Here is a 21657-nt window from a genome sequence, read left to right on the forward strand (position 1 = left end):
CCATGGATTGTCAAGTTGGGCTAAAACCCATAAGATGCTCCATGGTGTATTTGTGTCCATGGATCATGGAAATGAAAGGCCATGACAATTAGGGTTTACATGGTGTAACCCTAACTATATAATGATCTTATTCCTGGAGAAAATCGGTGACTATGGGTCATAGAAAGGGATAGCCGATTTCATGAAGTGTGTATGTTCTCTGAATTCATTCCATGTGTATTTGGTGTTGTGTGAACCATTTTAGGTGTCATAGTTGGGGCACTAGGCACTGAAGCTTCATGAAGACAATCTAGATCAAAGAGGTATGTAATTCTAACTTGATATATTCATTTGAATCAATGTTATTATGCTAGTTAGGATGAATACCTTGGAAAGTTCATATTTGCATGTATAATAGAGAAAAAATAGATCCAAGGTTTTTAGGGTTGCATGTACACTTAGGAGTGTTAGAATGCTCAAAACCCAACAGTAATATCGTTGGTGAAGTCTTTGGTACTTTGGTGCTATGACATTACAAAAGGATCATTGCATAAAATGTTAGAATCTAACACATTCTAATAGTGGCAAGAATTTGATATTCTTCTACTTGTGATAAGGATTAGGAATTGTGAAATGAGCATCATTGGAAATTTGTTCAATTGATCTATTTTACAAAGTAAGGACCATAGGTAAACATAGTGTGCATGCTTGGTGTATGGGATAACTATTGTTTTCCAATTCAAGTATTAAGTTGATTATCCGAAACATTATACAATGATTAATGTGTAATCGATATGGTGATTGAATAAAAGGTGTTTTATTTATACTCAAAAGTTTTGAGACCATATTGGATTCGATTATTCTTTTGTTTCACTTTGCATGTTTTAACTTCCAGAATAACTAGGTTATTCAAACATCCACAGTCAATCATACTTTCGAAGTAGGTAATGAGGTAAGACTGTCATGAATCTGACTGTAGATTGTCTAAGTGTTTAGGTATAGCAAAAGTCTGATGCAGTGTTCAGGAGTACTCCTGAAATAAGATTTAAGTATTGGATTAAACCCACGCTCACGTGAATCACTTCATGGATTTTATCATGGGTGATTTTGAGATGATAATATCTTATATTCTTGAAACAGAGACACGTGAGTTGTAGTTGCACATTGACATATGTAAACACACCAGTAACTTGGTGTTATAAAACATATTGTTGTGTGTGATTTGATGAGTAAGTAAAATCGAGCATTTGAGTCAAAGTTTATCTGTTCCTTTTACCCTAAGAGGGATAAAAGCAATATCTGTGGGCCCCTCGATGATTTAGTGATGACACCCTAAGCGCTTGGCCAAGCCTGGACTAAGTTGATTTGTTTAATTGTAGGTTGTTGTCAGTCATCTAAAATTGGAAATCAGGAAATAACACATGAACAAAGAGATTGATTATAATCCATGTCTTAGTTCATACGATATCTAGAATGGATGAATATATGATCCTCTGTCTAAAGGAAACGTTGCTGATAAGATCAAAGTTCGACAGCGGCTTTTGAAAGCTACGATGGCTAATCAGGTTCTGAAATTGTACTTGCAAAATAGTTATTAGACTTATCCAAGTGGGAGACTGTTGGATTAGGTGTCTAAGCCCATAACTATTTTGGTATGTACTTGACCCGGTTATGAGCATGGTCCTTTTGGGTTGCCTTCACTCATGCAACTTGATAGGATAACAAGAGGAGAGAGTAGAATTTATTATATGAATAATAAATTCATACTCAAAATGGTTTTATTAATATATTAAAAGATTAATATATTATTTGGAAATCATATTATTTAATTAGTATTGATCATAAACTAAATTGGAATTAATTTCGTGATCAAAAGAGACTGTTTAAATAAAGGGGATTGATATGTAATTATCAGATAGTTGCAAGTTAGGCTATGGACTCCTAATAGAAGGGGTTAGATGAAATCTATGGGAAGCCCATAAGGATTTCGCCCAAGGGGCCTTCTAGAAGGATTCTATGGATTGCTTAAGGCCTAAGCAAAGAATTAAGGTTTCCACCTAAAACCCTAGCAGTCCACACAAGTATATAAGGACCCCTCAACATCTAGAATTCGGCCAATGCTTCTTTGAGTTGCCTTAGCCGAATTCTTCTTCTCTCACAAGTCATTCTATTTGCATTGAGTGTTTGTGACTCCATTAGGGGTGATGGGGCACTAGGCTTTTAGAAGTAAAGATCAAGAAGGATTAAACTTGTTATTACTACATAACAAGAGGGGTGAGAATAGATTTCCCTAAAGTTGTGACTACTGCATCCTATGTGGTATCCCACTCTTTGACTCAAACTAAAGTCTCAACGAAGACTTCTGTTAAGTCAACCACTAAGATTCAAGCTCTTAACAAGGAGTAAGAATGGACAAGTTTGAGATAGGACAATGCTCTAAATGTTACGGGCTCTACAATTCCGATGAATCTTTTCCTAGACCCATACCTAAGTCCAAACTTTTTAAAAGCAAAAGACCTAAATAAATAGATCTAATATTTTGTCACCAAAAGATAAAGCAAAGCAAGCCTTAAAAGTTGAAATACGATATCGTATTTAGAAAAGGCAAGCTAAGTCAGATCTCAAGGTTACTGAAAACAAAAGGTCACCATTTTCAAAGAAAATGTTTTCAAAAGACTCTAGGGTAGGTAAATCTTTTTAGAATAACTCTGCATAAAATATTTTGATAAATCTAATTCTTCGTAGAAGTTAAACCAGGAACAAAACATCAAAGGTCCCAACAGGTCACCAAGTCCCAACAGGTTACCAAGTCCCAAAAGATCTCACACCTATGATCCCAAAATAGCCAAGAATAACAACACTGCAATTCCTATTCCGTTGAGCAAAAAGTCTAACCAAAAACTCATGTCAGTCAATATTGATGACACCATAGTTGTTAATCAAAAGAAAAAGGAAAAGTTTGAGATGAAACGAAATCTCGCAAAACACATTGATTAGTTTCTAAATCCAAACCTAGGAAAAAATTATGGATAAATAAAAAGAAACTCACTTTTACCTCGTATCCACCCATTAAGTAAAATGCCTTTAGATCCAAAAAGAAGGATTATATCCCAAAAAGGATTTAAAAGATAAAGGATTTAAAGAACAACACATCCTCAAAAGTCACAACTAAACCACACATTACATACTTTAAGAAATTTCATTATGTTGTTGCAAGGCACAAACAAGTTTGGGTGCCCAAATTAACTAACTAATACTTGAGGCAATGTGCGAGGAGGATCAAAAAATAGAATGGTTAATCGATAACTCCTTCTCCTTGCACATGACATGAAGGTTGGAATACCTTCATGACTTTCAGATAGTCACACATGGTGGTCATATAACTTTTGGAAACAATGCAAATGGAACAAGTTGAGGATATGGTGTTCTAACAAATGAAAACTTTTCAATTCAAAGGGTTGCCTGTGTTAAAGGATTAAAACACAATCTCATTAGTGTTTGGTAACTCTGTAAAGTTGGTCATCATGTTGAATTTGATGATGGATACAACTACATCATGATGTAAGATAGATCAAGATGTCTAATCAAATAAAAGGCTTCTAGAACAATGGTCCCATTAGATATATCTTTAGTTACTCGTAAGACACAACTAGTTTTCTATCAAAAGTAGTTTCCGAAGTCAGTTGGCTCTGGCAAATGAAACTTGCTCACATCAACTTTTGTTATATCAACAACCTGGTTACCGGAGAGATGGTGCAAGGATTGCCTCTCCTCAAATTTGACAATGAAAATTTACGCCCAAGTTGTGAGTGTAGAAAGCAAACAAAGTGAAGTCATCTGTTGATACTTGATTCATCCATCGTTGAACCTTTGGAGTTACTTCATATCGATCTTTAAGGTCCATCAACTATGGCAAGCTTACAACATAAGAAGTACATTTTGGTCATAATCGATGATTACACTCATTTTACTGAGGTGTTTTTCTTGAGACTTAAATCAGAGACACCACATACATTGATCAACTTCATCAAGGAAATTGATTTACAAGTCAAGGTTCCCTTTCGAAATATTCGAAGTGACAATGGAACAAAATTCACAAATCGATTGCTTAACGACCTACTGGTTTCCAAAAGGATCAATCATAAATTTTAGGCACCATACACACTGTAGAAGAATCACGTGGTTGAAAGAAGGAATATAACTCTAGTAGAAGCTGCCAGATCAATGCTCAACTTTGCAAACCTGCCGACTCTATTTTTGGTAAGAAGCAGTTTCAACAACATGCTTTGTTCAAAACTGCAACATCATCAACAAATGCCTCAACTAGGATCCATACGAAGGTTTGAACAATCGTAAACCAAATGTTCGTTTCTTCTATATTTTTGGTTGTAGGTGTTTTATAGTCAATAACAAGGAGCACTTGAGAAATTTGCACTCAAATCAGATGAAGGCTTATTTTTGGGATACTCTACAAACAAAGTAGCATACAGAGTTCTGATCTTAAGAACAAGAATTATAGAAGAAAGCTTTGACGTGAAATTCGATGATTTCTATGTCGGGAAAACTGCTCCTCTCAATAAAACATAATTTATCATGGAGAATGACATCGCAATCCATTCCGAACCTCTCAACATCATAGAAGTCAACTATAATACCCTCTTCGATTCTCTAGAAACTGCAAGACTATTCGAAATCATAGTTTCTCCTTTTGCGAATTACACCATACCGAAGACTCTGGACCTTCAGTGTCTGAAGACTCTTCACATATAAATTCCACCTCTCCAGTTGTGATGGAAAGCAATCCATCCAATCCTGAAGTAATCACAACCATCGAGGTTCCAGTTATTGACAAAGAAATTCCAGTTGTCAACAACAATCGCGTAGGAACCTATTTTGAACGATCGAATTGTGTGGAATAATAAGATCTTTAGATTTAACAATAATAAACATCTAAAGAACATAAAATGATGAGTAATCTGATGATTTATTAGAAAAAGAGAAAATATTACAATGAAGAAGACATGGGTTGGGAGAGATAACTCTCCTATTCTCTCTAACAAGACAAAGAGACTACATTTTGGTGCACTCTAAACTAATGACTACTCCCTCTCCATTTATAAAGAGAGATACCTTACATATAATAAAAGGGAATATAATCACCTAACTATCATTGATAATTTGTAGAGCATTTCCATGCTCCAATAATCTCTCCATAAATGCTCCCAAATAATGAGGGATACATATATACAATGATAAAAGGCTAAACTACATAGTAACCAAATAGCAAGTGTGGTAATAAAAATGATAGATAATGAGAACCAAATGCCGAAATGTCTCTAAAACTCGGAAGTATCTATGATGTATGAGCATAGGCATTGAAATCTCTGTAGTAAAAGTCTTCTAAGCAACGAAGGCAAGCATCTCTAGTGTTGAAGAGTGAGATTCCAGTCTACATATGTGATCAGTGAACCAAGATGATCAATTTCAAAAGTGTACCAATAACTCTTGAACTGAACATCCCGTAATCAAGTCTCATTTCGGCTTCAAAAGTCTAAAACATCTCAAGTTCTCGAATCGTATAACACCAAAAATTCTTCAAAAGAATAACCTGTTAAAATATGAAACATCCTGAAGTAGAGTCTAAATAATAAATAATTTGGATCCGGGAAACATCTAGTGAGGCCAAAAATTTGATCATCATGACCAAAAATCAGTGCCACGTCACATCACTAAATAAATCATCGTTGTTAGAATTCTCGAAAATACAATCTCAAACAATCATAAAATCTGATCCGGATGCTAACATAATATTCTCTCCCTATTTTTGATAACCTTTGCCTGGATAACAAAAATAAATAAATAAAATTGGATGAGAGTGTCAGATACCAAGAGCTCCGCACGCTCTCCCTAGATGTAAGAAGGGTCTCGATAAAATACAAGATGGAAAATATATTAATACTTCCAAGGTCATAAATAGTTGGTTGATTCTGTCGCAAAAACATTCTGAACAAGTACCGAAGTGACAATAAGAACTAATCATGAAAAATCTCCACTCCGCTGAAAGATGCCGATGTACCCAAACTGCAGTGCCAAAACTCCTGAAGTGGTCTTCAATAAATAAAGTCCACTTGCTCAAGATACAAGGTTCGTCAACCGATGATCAAGTGCGACAAGTCGTAAAAAGTGTTTTTAGAGTGACGTTCCAAAGAAACTATTTTGATATGACGTAATTGCGGTGCAATTACCACGAAGAAATATATGATGTCCGATTGCGGTATGGAGGATAACTAGTCCTAAGACCCATATCCAAGGAATGTTGGTCGATAGACCTTGATGTAAGGGCAATCTTCATGTGAAGAATAATAAAATTCTTCCAATATAATCAACAAAAAGTAATCCATTATGACGATCTAAGCTTGAATAAACCTCAAATAATAATCTCTTTCGTGAAGACAATAAGTCGAGTCATGTAAATATTATTCTTCACAAAAGTGCTTCAGATCATGGGTTGCGGGTGGGAAAAATTGGTGTTAACTAAAATAACTGTTTTTTTTAAATTAATTGGTAATAATAAAAAGTATAACTAATATTATAAAAGCCCTAAATTTTTAACGCGTAATTGAAAAAAACACTAATATTTTTTTTATTATTGCTGTAGCCACAACTTTGTCGCACAATTATCATTCTAGCCCACTTAAGAGTTTCATGGTTAAGTTGGTTAACTTTTTTTGCAAAATCAATCCTAAAAAGTTCAAATTTAGTCCCTGAGGATTGCAAAAAATTACACCACATGGTTTTTTAACTTTTTTTTTCGTTTTTTGTATACTTTACTTATTTTCGATTTTTTTTTATAAATATATGTACATTTTTTTATATATACTTTACTTATTTTCATTTTTTAACTATATTTTTCAACAATTTTTTTAACCTTTTTACCTTTTGTTTTCTATTTTTTAGTGTATATATAGTGTATATTAGAGTTTTTTTTAGGTTTTCTCATTTTTTTCGTATTATATTTTATTTTTTTTAATCTTATTTTATTATTTTTTTCTTATTTGTTTTCTTATTTGTTTTTTTTTTCTGTATTTTTATATTTTTATTGACCTTTTTCAAAAAATATAAAATGTATTAATATTTTAGAGTATATTACAATTTTGATAATTTATAGTTTTTGTAAGTTTTTTATTTTTATTCAAGTAAATAAAATAGTTATGTTTATATTTGTAATTTCGGTCCAACTTATTTTCTTTTTATTCTTTTTTCCCTTAGTACTATTGTATTTATGTTACGAAAAAATAAAAAGTAAAAAAATTAGCTTGTTTACTGAGAATTAGTGTTTCAATATGTTATATAACTTGCAAATTAAATCATATTTCTATATGTGATATTAATAGATTAAATTCAAGATAATGTTTTTCAATTTTATAATAGACGAAAAAACAAAAAAATAGTCGATCTCTATAAAAAAAAACTTGTTATAATAATTTATATTGAATTCAAGTTCGTTTACTTGAATCAAAGTATATAAAAACATTATAAAAACCATAAATAACTAAAATAGGAAAAAAAATAGAAAACAAAAGGTAAAAAAAATTGTTGAAAAAAAGTTAAAAAATGAAAATAAATAAAGTATATAAAAAAAGAAAATATAAATGTATATATATTTATAAAAAAACCAAAAATAAATTAAGTATACAAAAAACGAAAAATAAAGTGAAAAAACCATGTGGTGCAATTTTTGCAAACCCCAGGGACCAAATTTATACGTTTTAGAACTGATTTTGTAAAAAAGTTAACCAAGTTAACCATAAAACTCGTTAAGTGGACTAGAGTGATAATTATGCGAGAAAATTTAGGGTTTTTATAATATTAGTTCTAAAAAATAATAGGTGAAAAAAATTCTAAGGTATTTGCTGGCTTTTGTTTTAGCGAAAGAAAAAAATTGGCATTAAAAACTAATGTGTCTTAATAAAAATAATTGTTGTTAAAGAAATGGATTGCGGTATAAAAAAAAGGGATGAACAAGAATTTAAAAAAATTGGTTGAAAAAAAATTAGGCTTTGGTATGAGAGGGGGTGTAAGGACCGAGGAGGGAGGAAATAACGAGGTTAAGGAGGGTTATGGAAGAGCTGAGAGGCAAGGAGGTGGTGGCCACTAAAGAGGAAGGTCTCCAATGAATGGTATAGTCTGTAGTAATGGTTTGCGAAGAGGAAGCAATCGCCGAAGATAGAGGTCTTCGGTGAGGTATACGGTCAAGGGTTGAAGGTTTGGAAGCAAAGAATGGGGGTAGAGAGGACTGGAATTGGCAAAAAAAAAGGAGGGTTGTAGTATGCTTTAGATCTGCGGTAGGTAAGGGTTGAACATGAGGTATGCAGTGTCTAGGATTGAGAGGGACCGCAACGGCTACACATGCGAAGAGCTCAGAATTAGCCTTTCTCTTTACCATATCGTCAGACAGTTTGACCTTAGCCGATCCCTTTCCATTGGGAAGAGAAACCTTTCTGGACTACCAATGTTTCCATCGTTAATATCCTTGGAACCTTGGGAGATTGATCCTTCAAACATATTTTCTTGACCAGTGCCCTTTTGCATTTCTACTTCAGCAACAATTAGCAAATATGTCAGATCAATTAGGGTCACATCGTTGTCAATCATATAGTAGTCTTTAACAAAATGTCTATATGACTCAGGAAGTGAGTGAAGAACCAAGTCAACAGCCAGCTCATTTAGGAAAACGACACCTGATATTCCCAATCTTTCAATGTGCGAATTCATTTTTAGAACATGTGCACACAGAATTTCCATCTAAGTGTTTAGATGCCAATAAGGCTTGAGTAATCTTGAACTTTTCAATTTGACTAAAACATGGGTCGAGGAGACTTATTGGAGGAGGTGGAGGAGGAGGTGTTAAAGTATGATTTCCAGTTCCACCAATGCTCGAAGAAGGGAATATTCTTTCACTTGGATCGATAAGTAGAAGATTATCTTCAGATTGAGAAGGAAAACCATTTCTAAAAGGATGAGGAAGACCATTGATGTCTGAACTCGACATCTATAAAGGAGAAAAGAGAATTCATGTTAGTTGATTTTAATCCTTAATTCTTAACCCAAAATTTTAAATTAAGGCTAGGATCCACATTTTCGATTCGAATTCTAAAGAGGGATGTTGTAATCAAATTCAAATCTATTTTAGGTAGGTAAGCAATTACTAGTTTCAATCTAATGAAACTCCTTGATCTTTTGAGATTCATTGAACTATTCAATGACATCTTTAATCTCGATTATGCTCTCACTTTGTGAATGGGATGCCGAGGATCACAAACGAGATGTGAATAACCATGCAAATTAGCCTAATACTCTCGATGTCCTTTATCACCCAATCAATGTGCTTGTTAACCACACACGCTCCATTGATCAATGTTAATTCATGAGACACCCATTGCCAACAATATTGTTCCCATATTAGTGTGTCGGTTAACCACACACGCTCCACTAATGACCAATAAGGTGCAATGTGCAATTTCATGGGATAACATCAAATTCACATTTTCCTAAAGTAACTAAGAATGGGATTTTAGAAAAGGTTTAGTTACTTTATGTCATTATACTTTAATGATACTTTAGTGTCCTATCCTACCCGTTTGGCTAACGACCCTCCACTAGTCAAAGGTGTGGTGGGTAAGAATGGTTACCCAATGGCGGTCATTTTACAGGCCGCTTCCTTAAATACCCCTTATAGACCAACTTCGTGAATGAGACCTACTAATGGTAAGACTGACTTTTCTGATATATATATATATATATATATATATATATATATATATATATATATAATAGAACTTTTCATTCTATAATACTATAAGGGTGTATTTAAACTTTTAAAATACTAGGGGTTTAATCTTTTAATAAATTAAAATTTTAATTTAATTAAATTTTAACCTTTTAATGCATTTATTAATTATCTTCTAATTAAACACTTAATTAAACTATTAATAACATCCATAAGGATGTATTTTAAACCTTTTAAAATAATAGAGTTCTTAAACTTAAGATTTCAAAATTAAACTATTTAATTAAATTTTAAATTATAAAACCAAAGTGTGTATTTTTGAAACTTCTCAAAATACTTAGTTAAATTGTAAATTAACAAAATAATTTTTATCTTTATCCAAAATTAAAAAAAATCATTTATTTTGATAAGGATATACCATTACCTTTTTCAGAAAATTCAATTTTAAGTTGTAAAAACGAATTAAGGTAATTATCCTAATCAAATCAAGATATTAAAATCGAAAAATCAGGGATCTAACGAGTCAACTCCTCAAGTTATGGGCTGTGAACTCGTCAAGTTGGACCAACTTGTCGAGTCCCATGAGGCACTAGTTGAGTTCTATGAACATATTGACGAATTTTTTCCCTCCTCCTTTGGACAATTCACATATGCATCAAATTCAATTGAAAAACATCTTAGGCTCTGATAGCATTGATGGGTTTTGAGCATAACTACAACCTATGTGTTCATGTAACCCTAATTGCTTTGGATCTAAGTTTTTCACTATTTAAACATGAACATTGAATACCAAAGCAAAACCCTAGATCTAGCATATATAAATCGAAATCTACATATAATTAGGGTTTAGAAGTTTACCTCACTTGTTATGTAGCAATAACAAGAACACCTTGAAGATCCTTGACTCTTGAAATCTTAGTGACTCAAATGTTTCACCTCTGATGGCTTATAAACACCACTAGAAAGAGGATGATAGGAGAGAGGATGGAATACTTTAGAATCGGCTAGGGTTTACAAAAGCAAGCATTGGCCGAAAATCATAGGTGGTGGGGTCTTTATATAGCTGTGGGTTGTTGTTGGAGTTTCTTTTGGAGGAAACCCTAATTTCCTGCTTAAGGCTTAAGCAGCGGAGTCCTCATCTAGAGGCCTTGGACAAAACCTATAGGGCCTTCCTATAGTTTCCGTCCACTCCCATCTAAGGAGTCTAATAGCCCAGTTTCACAACTATCAATGATTTTCAAAACCACCCCTGTTCCTTTAATCCTAAAATTAATTTCAAATTAATTTCTTATTAAATAATAATTAGATAACATAATTTCTAATTAATATATTATTTTCATAATACATTAATAAACCAATTTATTATTCCAAATAATAAATTCAAGTTCTCTCTCTTTAAAAGTCATTTTGTCAAGTTGTTAGAGTGAAGGCAACCCAAAAGGACCATGCTACTATCAAATCAGGTACATACCAATTATAGTTATTGGCTTAGACACTTAACCCAACACCCTATGCCCTAGAACCCAAGAAGTAATAAGAAGAAGTCCAAAGAGATTAACAATAAGTGGGGAGGAATTGTCATGGGAAACTCTAATCGACCCTTATGGAAGGAAAAAGAGGAAAGGAAGCCTCGTGAGAGATCATTCACTTCACCGAGGGGATAATCGGGAAGACTCCCCTTGTGCAGTAATTATGGAATTCATCATCTAGGCATATATGATAAGTTTAGGTGTAAAGGTTGTGGAAGGCCAGGGCACTTCGCCAAGGTATGTAAGAGTCAACAAAGCTAGTAGAAGAAAATACTGGATGTTAGGATAAACATGTTTAGGAAAATGTTTCATAGGAATAATTATGTAAGTTCTGAACAAGGGAATTGGAAACCCTTGAATTTGTACTCAAAATTATTATATATAAAGGTATATTTTGAGTACATGTAGTGATAGACAAATAAAAATAAAAATAATTCAAGAAATCCACAGCAACATTAAGATAATAGATATAAGTTTGCTATTGGTGTAAAACAAGGATAAGGTTAAATACTATTTCAAAAGACAAATATTAGATGCTAATGATAAAGTTGAAGAATTAGAAAACTAAACAGGAAATTTAGTTGTTCCAATAAATAAGAAGAAGGAATCAATTTCCTGATTAAGAAACCGATTTCCCTGAATAAGATTACCATAAGGTTCAAATTTCTGGACTAAATTCCTAAAACAGGGGGAGAGTGTGACAATTAAGAATGTCCTGTCACTAATCGTCGCTAGAGATTATCATCAACCGATGATAATGATAGAAATTTTGATATTGAAGGAAAATATTATCAGTTATTCACAATAATATGGAAAAAAAAAATGAGTGAGTGGAGAGATATATCACTTTTAATAATGGTCAGTGTATTTCCAAAATACACAACAAGGTGACCCCAAAGATGTAATCGTTGGAAAAATCTGACTCCGATTGGAGAGTTATGACTTTATAAAAGACAAAAACCAACAACGTTAATTATGCTATTAACGTTAAGATATAATATAGGAATCGGTTGAGTTTCGGCTAACGTCACAAAAGGGAAAATCATAGTAGCCCAAGAGATAGGAATTTTGAAAGGAAAAAGGTCAAAATAGAGTTTGTATGAAGGAGATATGATTTGTAGAAAAATATAAAATACGGGTTAAAAATGAGAGTTAAAATTTGGCAATGCAACCTAAAGGAGTGTTGTAGTACTAGTAGAGAGCTACACAACTATATAAAGATGGTAAGAAACAAGATTCATATAAGGAAAATATGAATTTTTATAAAAGATTTAGAGGTGCACTCCAAGAGAGCGCCATGCTCGTCACACATACCTGCCACTTAAATTCGTCGAGATTAGGAGACGTGGACCATTAAAAGCGTGACATTTGGCATGCTTCGGATGAAGCCACGAAGCAAGTCCACGTCACACATAAAGTATGCCAGCCCACACATTTACTGTAAATATAGAAGCTCACTTTCTGATTTCTCATCCCAAACACTATCCCAAACACTCTCTCTACACTTATCAAGCTATTTTGGAGATCCACTTAATGACGTGAAGCTTCGAATGCAATGACTTGGATGCTTCGGAGTACGCTACAAGAGTGGGTTCACGACCAATTTCACTATTTTAAATATTTTATATGGTGAAAACATGTTATCAAATCACTTTATCAAAATCTATTTATATCCATAAATATCGATCGTTTAATAAAGCATAAAACTTAGGATAATGTAGCTATAGATACAATACCTATTTGTAAGCTATGATACTATGCCTAAGAGTTATGATGCCAAATAGGATAGCAAGAGATAATACCTAGATCTTATAATGGCCAAATCCATAGGATAAGATAGTACCTAGAAGCTATGTTGGTCAAATATAGAGATATGCATTGTACCATATTGTTACTCTACCCGAATATCCTATTTTCAAATAACCATAATTAGGGTGTGTGTGTGTGTGTATGTATATATATATATATATACACACACACACACACTTATACATACAAAATAATTATGAGATTAAAAAGTTATAATTATTAAATATATGGTAAAAGATTTATATTGTGATAGTTATAGGAAATCTCTAGCAGAGATAATAGATAAAAGATAAATACCTAAGGTTAATGCATTACTGAGCTGTTAATATTTATCCAATAGCCTTTATTAAATTCTAATGGATCTTGTCGAAATTTAATTTGTGTGAATTTTGTGAATACGATCATCTCCATGCTTAAATTTACTCTATGTATAGTTAAATATATTGGAAAATATTATTGGTGTTCTTTCGCTACATAAAGTCTGTTAGCTTGATTAAGTATGCTCTTGAGGTCGCCAAGATGTCTATGTGATCCTTGAATGGCAGAAATCAACATAGTTTTTCTATGATCCCATTCATCCAATCATATTTGAGTTCAACTTCTAATGTAGTGTATTCTTATTTTGTAGTAGATTATGTCATTATGTTTTACTTGGACCTCATTCCAACAAAACTTACCCTCATTCCATAATGAAGTCGAAATCCAATTATAATTCATAATTATTTATATCTTTTTAGAAATTAACATCTTGTGTAGCTCTTTCCATAAAGATTCCTTCTAAACTGATTGTCTCATATACATTCTCTTAGTTCTTCTAAAGTACTCTTAGAATGCGCTTTTAGTCATCCAGTGACTTAATCATGTATTCAATTATCATCCTATGACATGCTTACAACATGATCAAATACCATGTCCCATGCATAATATGGCGTAAATAATGAATTCATTTTCCAAGCAAATAGAATATAAATCATTTAATTTAGTTCAACCTTTTAGCTGTTTACTTTTGAGGCTAGTTGAAAATGGTGCCATAAGACTATGCCAAGCATTCTCCAAAAGAATCTTGTGTCTTGATCACTTTTAAGATATTGTCAATATATTTATAAGGACATGAAACTTTTAACATTCATTTTATCTATCCCTTATAGATTTTACATTCCAAGAATGTATCTTCTCCTTCTTACGTCTTCCATTTTAGAAACAATTTCTGAGCCAAGGTGAAAACGACATTACTTAGTCAAAATGTGATTTCAAATGATTAAGTATGCCTCATTCATACAAGATTAGGAATTTCACTATGCTCCCACTAGTTCTTAGTAAACACACATGTTCTATTCATTTTGATATAAAAACATACCTTATGGTTTTATATTGAAATGATGGTTGCAACATCGAGATGTTTTCTTTATATCCACAAGTGGATCTCAAGCCCTACACATTTTTTTGGATAACTTCGATAAAGAAAACCTCCAAGCTAATCTATGTAGATATCTTCTAGTAGATGTCTATTAAGAAAAGCGGTCTTTCTTGAAATCTTTTTACTATATCTCATATTAAGAATATGAATTTATAGTAAACAATATCCTTATTGATCTAATCATAGCTACTTGTTAGAATGGTTTGATCATAGTCAATGTCATGAGTATGATGAGGACCATAGTCAATGACATGAGCATAAGAAAATCCTTTTATTACAAGTCTTGCTTTAAATGTGTATGGTTATCCATGTAACTTATACTTTCTAGAAGAATCATTTACTCATTCTAGACTTGCTATAGAGATAAATTTTAATCAAGCCCATACTTGATTCTCATACATGGATTTCATCTCATGTTCATGACAGTAAATCATTTATCACATTCGAGATCTGACATAGCATCTTGGTATTTGATGGATTTTCCAGAAACCATCAACAAAATATATTCAATGAGATATTCCACATTTCTCAAGTCATAGATGAATTCTACCATTAATGTGAACAATTTGTGTTTGTCAATAGCTATTATTCATGTTTAACAATCCTTGTTAAAACTAGTGCCAACTATCACTACATAAGGTTATGGTTCTTGAGCTGCTTCAAGTTCCATGTACCTCCCACTTGCTTTGTCATTGGAAGCTTGCTTTCTATTAACTTAGCTTTCACAAGAATAAGAGGAATTATTCTAGTCGGGTTTGCATATAAAAATCTAAGCCACATTTATAGTATTATACAAATATGTATTTAGTAGATTTTAGGTTTAGACGCTTTAGAACAACATCGGCTTCAAATCCATAAAACATTATGTAAGATGAGAATGGAGCCTTTCCATACTATGTCTTATAAAGTTTTTAATCAACTTATTAGTTGGTATTTGTATTCAAGATACAATTCATAGTGATTCAAGTATTATCCCAAAAAGATTAAAAGGAGGATATTTCTACCGATTAGAAAGTAAATCACACAAAGTAAGATTTAATTCATCCTTTATTATCACCAAGGCCTTAGATGGTTCTTACCAGTTTGCATCTCAACTTTTGAAACCTTCAACAAAGATTTCACAGTTATGTTTTAACACGTAAAATAAAATTAAAACTACTATAGTTGTTAATAAAGTTGATTTGGTATCTTGTGGTTAATCTCAGAAATTCATTAGAGAGGAAGTCATATACCAAAGTGTATAGTTCCTTAATTATTTTCTCTGCACCTTGGTGAAAATATCATTAGGAATCCTTTACATATAAATAAGGTTCACATATGTCAAATAAACTACATTATTTGCCTTCAAAGATCCCTTTCTTGAAGTTAGGATATGTGAATGCCATTTATATAATAAAGATAACAATGTCAAAAATATTTTTGATTTAAAGCAAGATTAAGTCAAAAGTGCTTGTATATAGAACTTGATTTTATTTATAAAATGTTGATATTTACTTCATAATTCTATTAAGAGATCTAGTCTCATAAATAGAAGGTAATAATTTCAGAATATGAATATTATCTTTATGAAAAACGATGCAGTAAATGATCAAACATTTGAAGAAAATAACTGATACATAAATTTAGTCATGCTAAATTAAAACATACATTGTTCCAAAACAAATATTGTTTTACATTACAAGTAATTTATATTGTAAGCATAAATAATAAACTAATCTCCGAGAGTGTAGTTCCTACTTGATTGTGCTCAGCTTGGTTACTCTTCAATAAGTATTTGCAATCCATTTAAAAATATTAGATTAACATTTAAGTACCAAGTACCTAAGTGTTATATGAAAAGTATGAGTTCTATCTAGTAGACACAAGAAGTACTAGTCTCTTCCATGCTTTCTTTCCAAATAAGAGGAGTAAATCCTCTTCTAGTGTCCAGTTTCTTCACAAAAGAAACAAGATCCATATATGTGGGATTTAGTAGATTTCTTGGGCTTTAAGGTGTTGAGCCCATAAAACATGGGCCTCTTAGATCACACTAGCTGAATCTTCTAGCCTTGCATTATTCCAATGTTTAAACTAGCTTTAAATAAAATATCACTGTATTTATTGGAATATTGCTTGACCTGTTATATCATCAGGTATGTATGTTTAAATTATCCAAGACATCCTAGAAGTCATGAATAACTATTCCTAGCTTGATGTTACAAACATCTTAAGCATCACAGTGATGCCTTTACTAGGTATCATGTTCAGGTTTAATTGCTCAAAACAAATAGTTTAGGACTAGGACCTTTAAGTGTATAAAATTTCATATCTCTTACAATATTATATCTTAAGACATGAAACCATTCATTGAAGTTGTATCTATTAAATGTTATTAGTTTCATTAAGTCATTAAACAAAATTAAAATTCATGATAATGAGAATGGATTATATAACTACAAAATTTTAACAAAATTCATTAAGTATTTTTCATATTTAATCTTCAATAATTAATACCCTTTTAGTTTCAAAAAAACATTAATTATTAAAGTCTAGGATCCAAGTTGCAAAACAAATAAATGGTTAGGTATCCTTTGTTCCATCCATTTGAATTCCACTCGGTAGATATCGATTATCAATTATATCTTGCTATATAATTCCTAGATTTATGGGATCTCTAATAACAAATTCAATTAGACATGTTTGATCCCATCTATGCCTCGGAACTCTCTTGCTTAGATATCCTTTATCACAAAAGATTTCCGATCAAATCGTCCAACTTGAAAAACTTGTGTAATGGGCCTATAACTTGGTTATAGAAATCGCGAATACACCCGACCATCAAAAGATAACACTAAGTGGTTAGGTATCTTTTATCCCACTAGTGCATACAAGAGATGTGCGAGTGTTCTTCAAAATGATTGCGTAGATTTCAGGTTTGTAAAAAGGTTCTTTATATATTTTATAATTCTAGATTAAAAACATATGATATCATGGTTATTACATGTATATAATAAGACATGGTATCAATTTTTAAAAAAAAATCACTTTTAAAGGTTTTATATAAAAAGCTAGTTTTTATATAATTTAACACAATTCAATTTAATAACTGGTATTAATTTTGAATGCATTTGCACCTTTTATATCTTTAATAAAACTTTATTTTATTACATATATATTTTGAGTTTGTATAAGTTACAAAAATCACCATTTAAAAACTTATAATGGAGTATTTTAAAATATGCTGTTATTAACGATTTTATAAAACGGAGTTTTATAATAACTTGTTACATCTTATGTCTAATTTTGAAAACCTAAACTCCATGTGATCTTTATTTTGTCCAAAATTATTTTAGCATGTTAAAAACTAATTTTTCAACCACACAAAATAATTGCATAAAATAAACAACACAAACATGCATAGAAAGATGTGTGCATAAACATAACCAACTAATGACATTTTGGGAGCCAACACAAAAGATGCCAAGTCCATTCCTAAAGGAACATTTAAGGGGACCAAAAATCTTCTTGCAATGTGGTTGTAGAAGCTCCCATTTGAGTAAACACTCATTGCATGCAAAAGATTTGAAAGGCTTCTTTAAAGGAAAAATTGTAGCTTTCATGACATTTTTCAGATAGTGTCATCTTTCTATTCAATACCTTGTCAACACATGTGTAGCATTCATGACACTTTTCAGAAAGTGTCATGTTTTGCCCAACAGATGTTGAACTCGAAAATTTTCCTTTTGTCTTCAAAAAATGATTCAAACTTCATTTCTTGTTACATCTTTGTACAAATAAATTGTTTCAAAAAACTAATCTATTACTTTACAAAAATAAACAAGAAAACTAATATATTTAATTTATTACATACCATATGAATAAATAAATTATTAAAACCATTTTATAATATAAATAACCAACATAACAACATAACAACACAATGGTCATTGGCTAGTTTATACATATCATATACATCAATATACATATCAAACAGCCTCTGTTTTTCTAAGACAACTTTAAATGACAAAAGATGCATCAAGCTTTTGTCACATAACATGACAAAAAGTTGTCAAATAAAATATGCATGAACTTATTTTTATACAAAAACAACTTATCCATATTCTCCAAATACTAAGATTTCCAAAAATAAAAAATCTAACAAAAATTGCAAGATGGCTCTGATACCAATTGTTGGGTTTTACTTCAAAAATAGTTTCATAAACTTGAAAAATATGGCTACGAAAGACTTTAATTTTTGAAATAACATAAACATTTGATACCCACCAAGGATCTTCTTGCAAGTTATAGAAAGATTTAAACACCAAACAAAGAAAGGATGAAGAAATAACAATCTTTGTAGTTCTTTGGGTCCTCTTGGGAAGCTTGGAAGTTAATGAAGAATGTGGAACCTTTGAGACACCAATAATGACTCAACTTGATGTAGATGCCAGTCCAAAACTCTTAAACTTTTAAGATTGAAGTTCATAACCAAAGTATGAACTTCAAGAGATTTAATACAAGTAACTTCTAACGTTCTAAAACTTTTGCAAGAAAAGAGTGAGAGAGATAAGTGAGATTTTGGCCACTTGCAAGAAGTGAGGGATTGATTGTTCTAGCCAAATGCAAGTCTCATATTTATATGCAAAAAGTGAAGGTATTAACCATTAGTCCTTAGCACTTTAAGCAAACTTGTCCCCATAATCATAAGCATGTCTCCCATGCCGTTAAATCAGAGTGAGAGAGATAAGAGAGATTTTGGCCACTTGCAAGAAGTGAGGGATTGATTGTTCTAGCCAAATGCAAGTCTCATATTTATATGCAAAAAGTGAAGGTATTAACCATTAGTCCTTAGCACTTTAAGCAAACTTGTCCCCATTATCATAAGCATGTCTCCCATGCCCTTAAATCATGATCAGACAAGTCATACACTTCTTCTTTTTATGCATATCTCGAAAATTGCATAAAGAAGAAGAAAGAAAGTCAAACTTTTATAAACTCTTTTATAAAATATAAACCTTGTCTTTTAGGAAAAAAGAAAAAAGGATTCAACTAGTCCAAAAGTTTGTACATGACTTATAAATCATACCATATGATATATATTAAGTTACTTGCTAGTGAAAATTATTATTTCTATGAAATAAATAATTTCCAATTTAATTATAAGAGTTTTATTGAATATTTATTAAAATCAATTTCTAATAAATAATGAATTGTATCAAGTTGTTGTTAGAGTGACCCATTAGCATCCTATGTTATTTAGTAATATCACTTTAATATGACTCCTAAGCATACTAGGCCTTTCAACTTTGTACAACGCTTTTACGTAATTGATATGTTATCCTATTATAATATCATATTAGGTAGACATTGGATCCACGAAATGAAGGTTGTTCCATCGACATATCATCAATGCATAAAGGTTCCCACCCCATGGGGGACAGTGAAGATCGTAGGAGACCAACAAGAATCCAACGAATGCTAAAAGACTTCGATGAAATCTTCGACAATACCACCACAAGCATAAACAATTCAAGAAGGTAGCATGAGACATGCTAGAAGCAAGAGAGCAAGATATAAAAGAACTGCCCCTGAACCTTGAGGATCCTGAAGCCAAAGTTATCATAGGATCCTCAATGCTTGAACAAGTCGAACATGATCTTATAAAGTTCATCAAAGCTAGAAGCAAGACGTTTGCATGGAAGCATGATGACATGGCAGGTATTGATAAAAGGATAATAACCAATAAACTTAACATTGATCCCTCTTTCAGACCAGTACACCAATAGAGAAGAAAATTTACACCGTAAAGAAACCAACTTATACAAGAAGAAGTAGAAAAACTTCTCAAAACTAGGATGATCAAGGAGGTGAAATTCCTAAGATGGCTAGCTAATGTGGTTGATGTACAAAAGAAGAACGATAAATGGATAGTGTGTGTAGATTGCATGGATCTTAACAAGGCTTTCCCCAAGGATGCTTTCCCTCTACCACACATAGACTCCACGATCGACGCAACAATGGGTCATGAATTACTAACATTCACGAATGCATCACCAGGATTCCAACAGATCCAAATGGAACCCTTTGACCAAGAGGACACAATGTTTATAACTCCAACATGTATCTATTGTTATATTGCCATGTCATTTTGTCTTAAAAATGCAGGTGCAACATACCAAAGACTGGTGAACAAGATGTTCAAAGAGAAACTGGGGGACACCACGAAAATCTACATCGAATACATGGTGGTCAAGTTGTCACACCCCCAAACCTGAACGGCAGAAGCATTTGGTGGCGGAGGACATCATGTGCGGTATCATAACAGTTGAATAGTAAAGAAAGTAAACACAACCATCCTATACATAACTGAAAAAGCTACATTGTTGTAAGCGTTTACATGTTTCAAAAGTCAATTACAAATATGATGTCAAAAGTTTTGTTTAACGCCCTAGCGTCAAATCTTCAAAAGTTGTTGATAACATGTCTTACTAATTTCCTGAGAATACAAGTTATTTGAGAAAAAGTGTCAACATTTAAGTTGGTGAGTTCATAAGTATTTTTATAAATAAATATATGCCATTCAATGAGATGAAATCATGTTTGTTTCCAGAAAATCCGATATTTTCTATAAGATGAGTTGCAATTCGTTTGTTTATAAAAATGGGAGTGTTTACCCCGGAAAATCCTATTTTTTCCATAAAACTGAACTCTAAACTGTTTGTTTGTGAAGTAATTGTATTTATCCCGGAAAATCCTATATTTTCCATAAAACTGAACTGTAGTCTTTTACGTTTCCAAGACCGAAAGATACAAGTATCTATGTCATACTTAGTTTATTAATATGTAGTTTTATTTGTGAATAAAACCGTTTGAAGAGCTGGTTATTTACTTAAAATAAGCATACCATTGATTTCACATAAAATAACGTATTGTTGTTTATCATGTGAGTGCTTATAATCGTGCTATTAATGAATTGTCTGCCTCGACGTTCTTCAGGCGTCGAAAATATATGACATTTGTCACCCATAACATGCTGGTCGTGCTGTAGCTAACAACCAGGGTGTGGGATCATCAGTCCCGTATAGACCTATACACTAGTCTCACACTCTCTGTGAGGAGACTCTGGTTATAAAACAGGACTTCCATGGATACCT

This window comes from Lactuca serriola, chromosome 3 (genome assembly GCF_051521515.1).
Source record: "Lactuca serriola cultivar US96UC23 chromosome 3, Lser_US96UC23_V15, whole genome shotgun sequence".
NCBI lineage: Eukaryota > Viridiplantae > Streptophyta > Magnoliopsida > Asterales > Asteraceae > Lactuca > Lactuca serriola.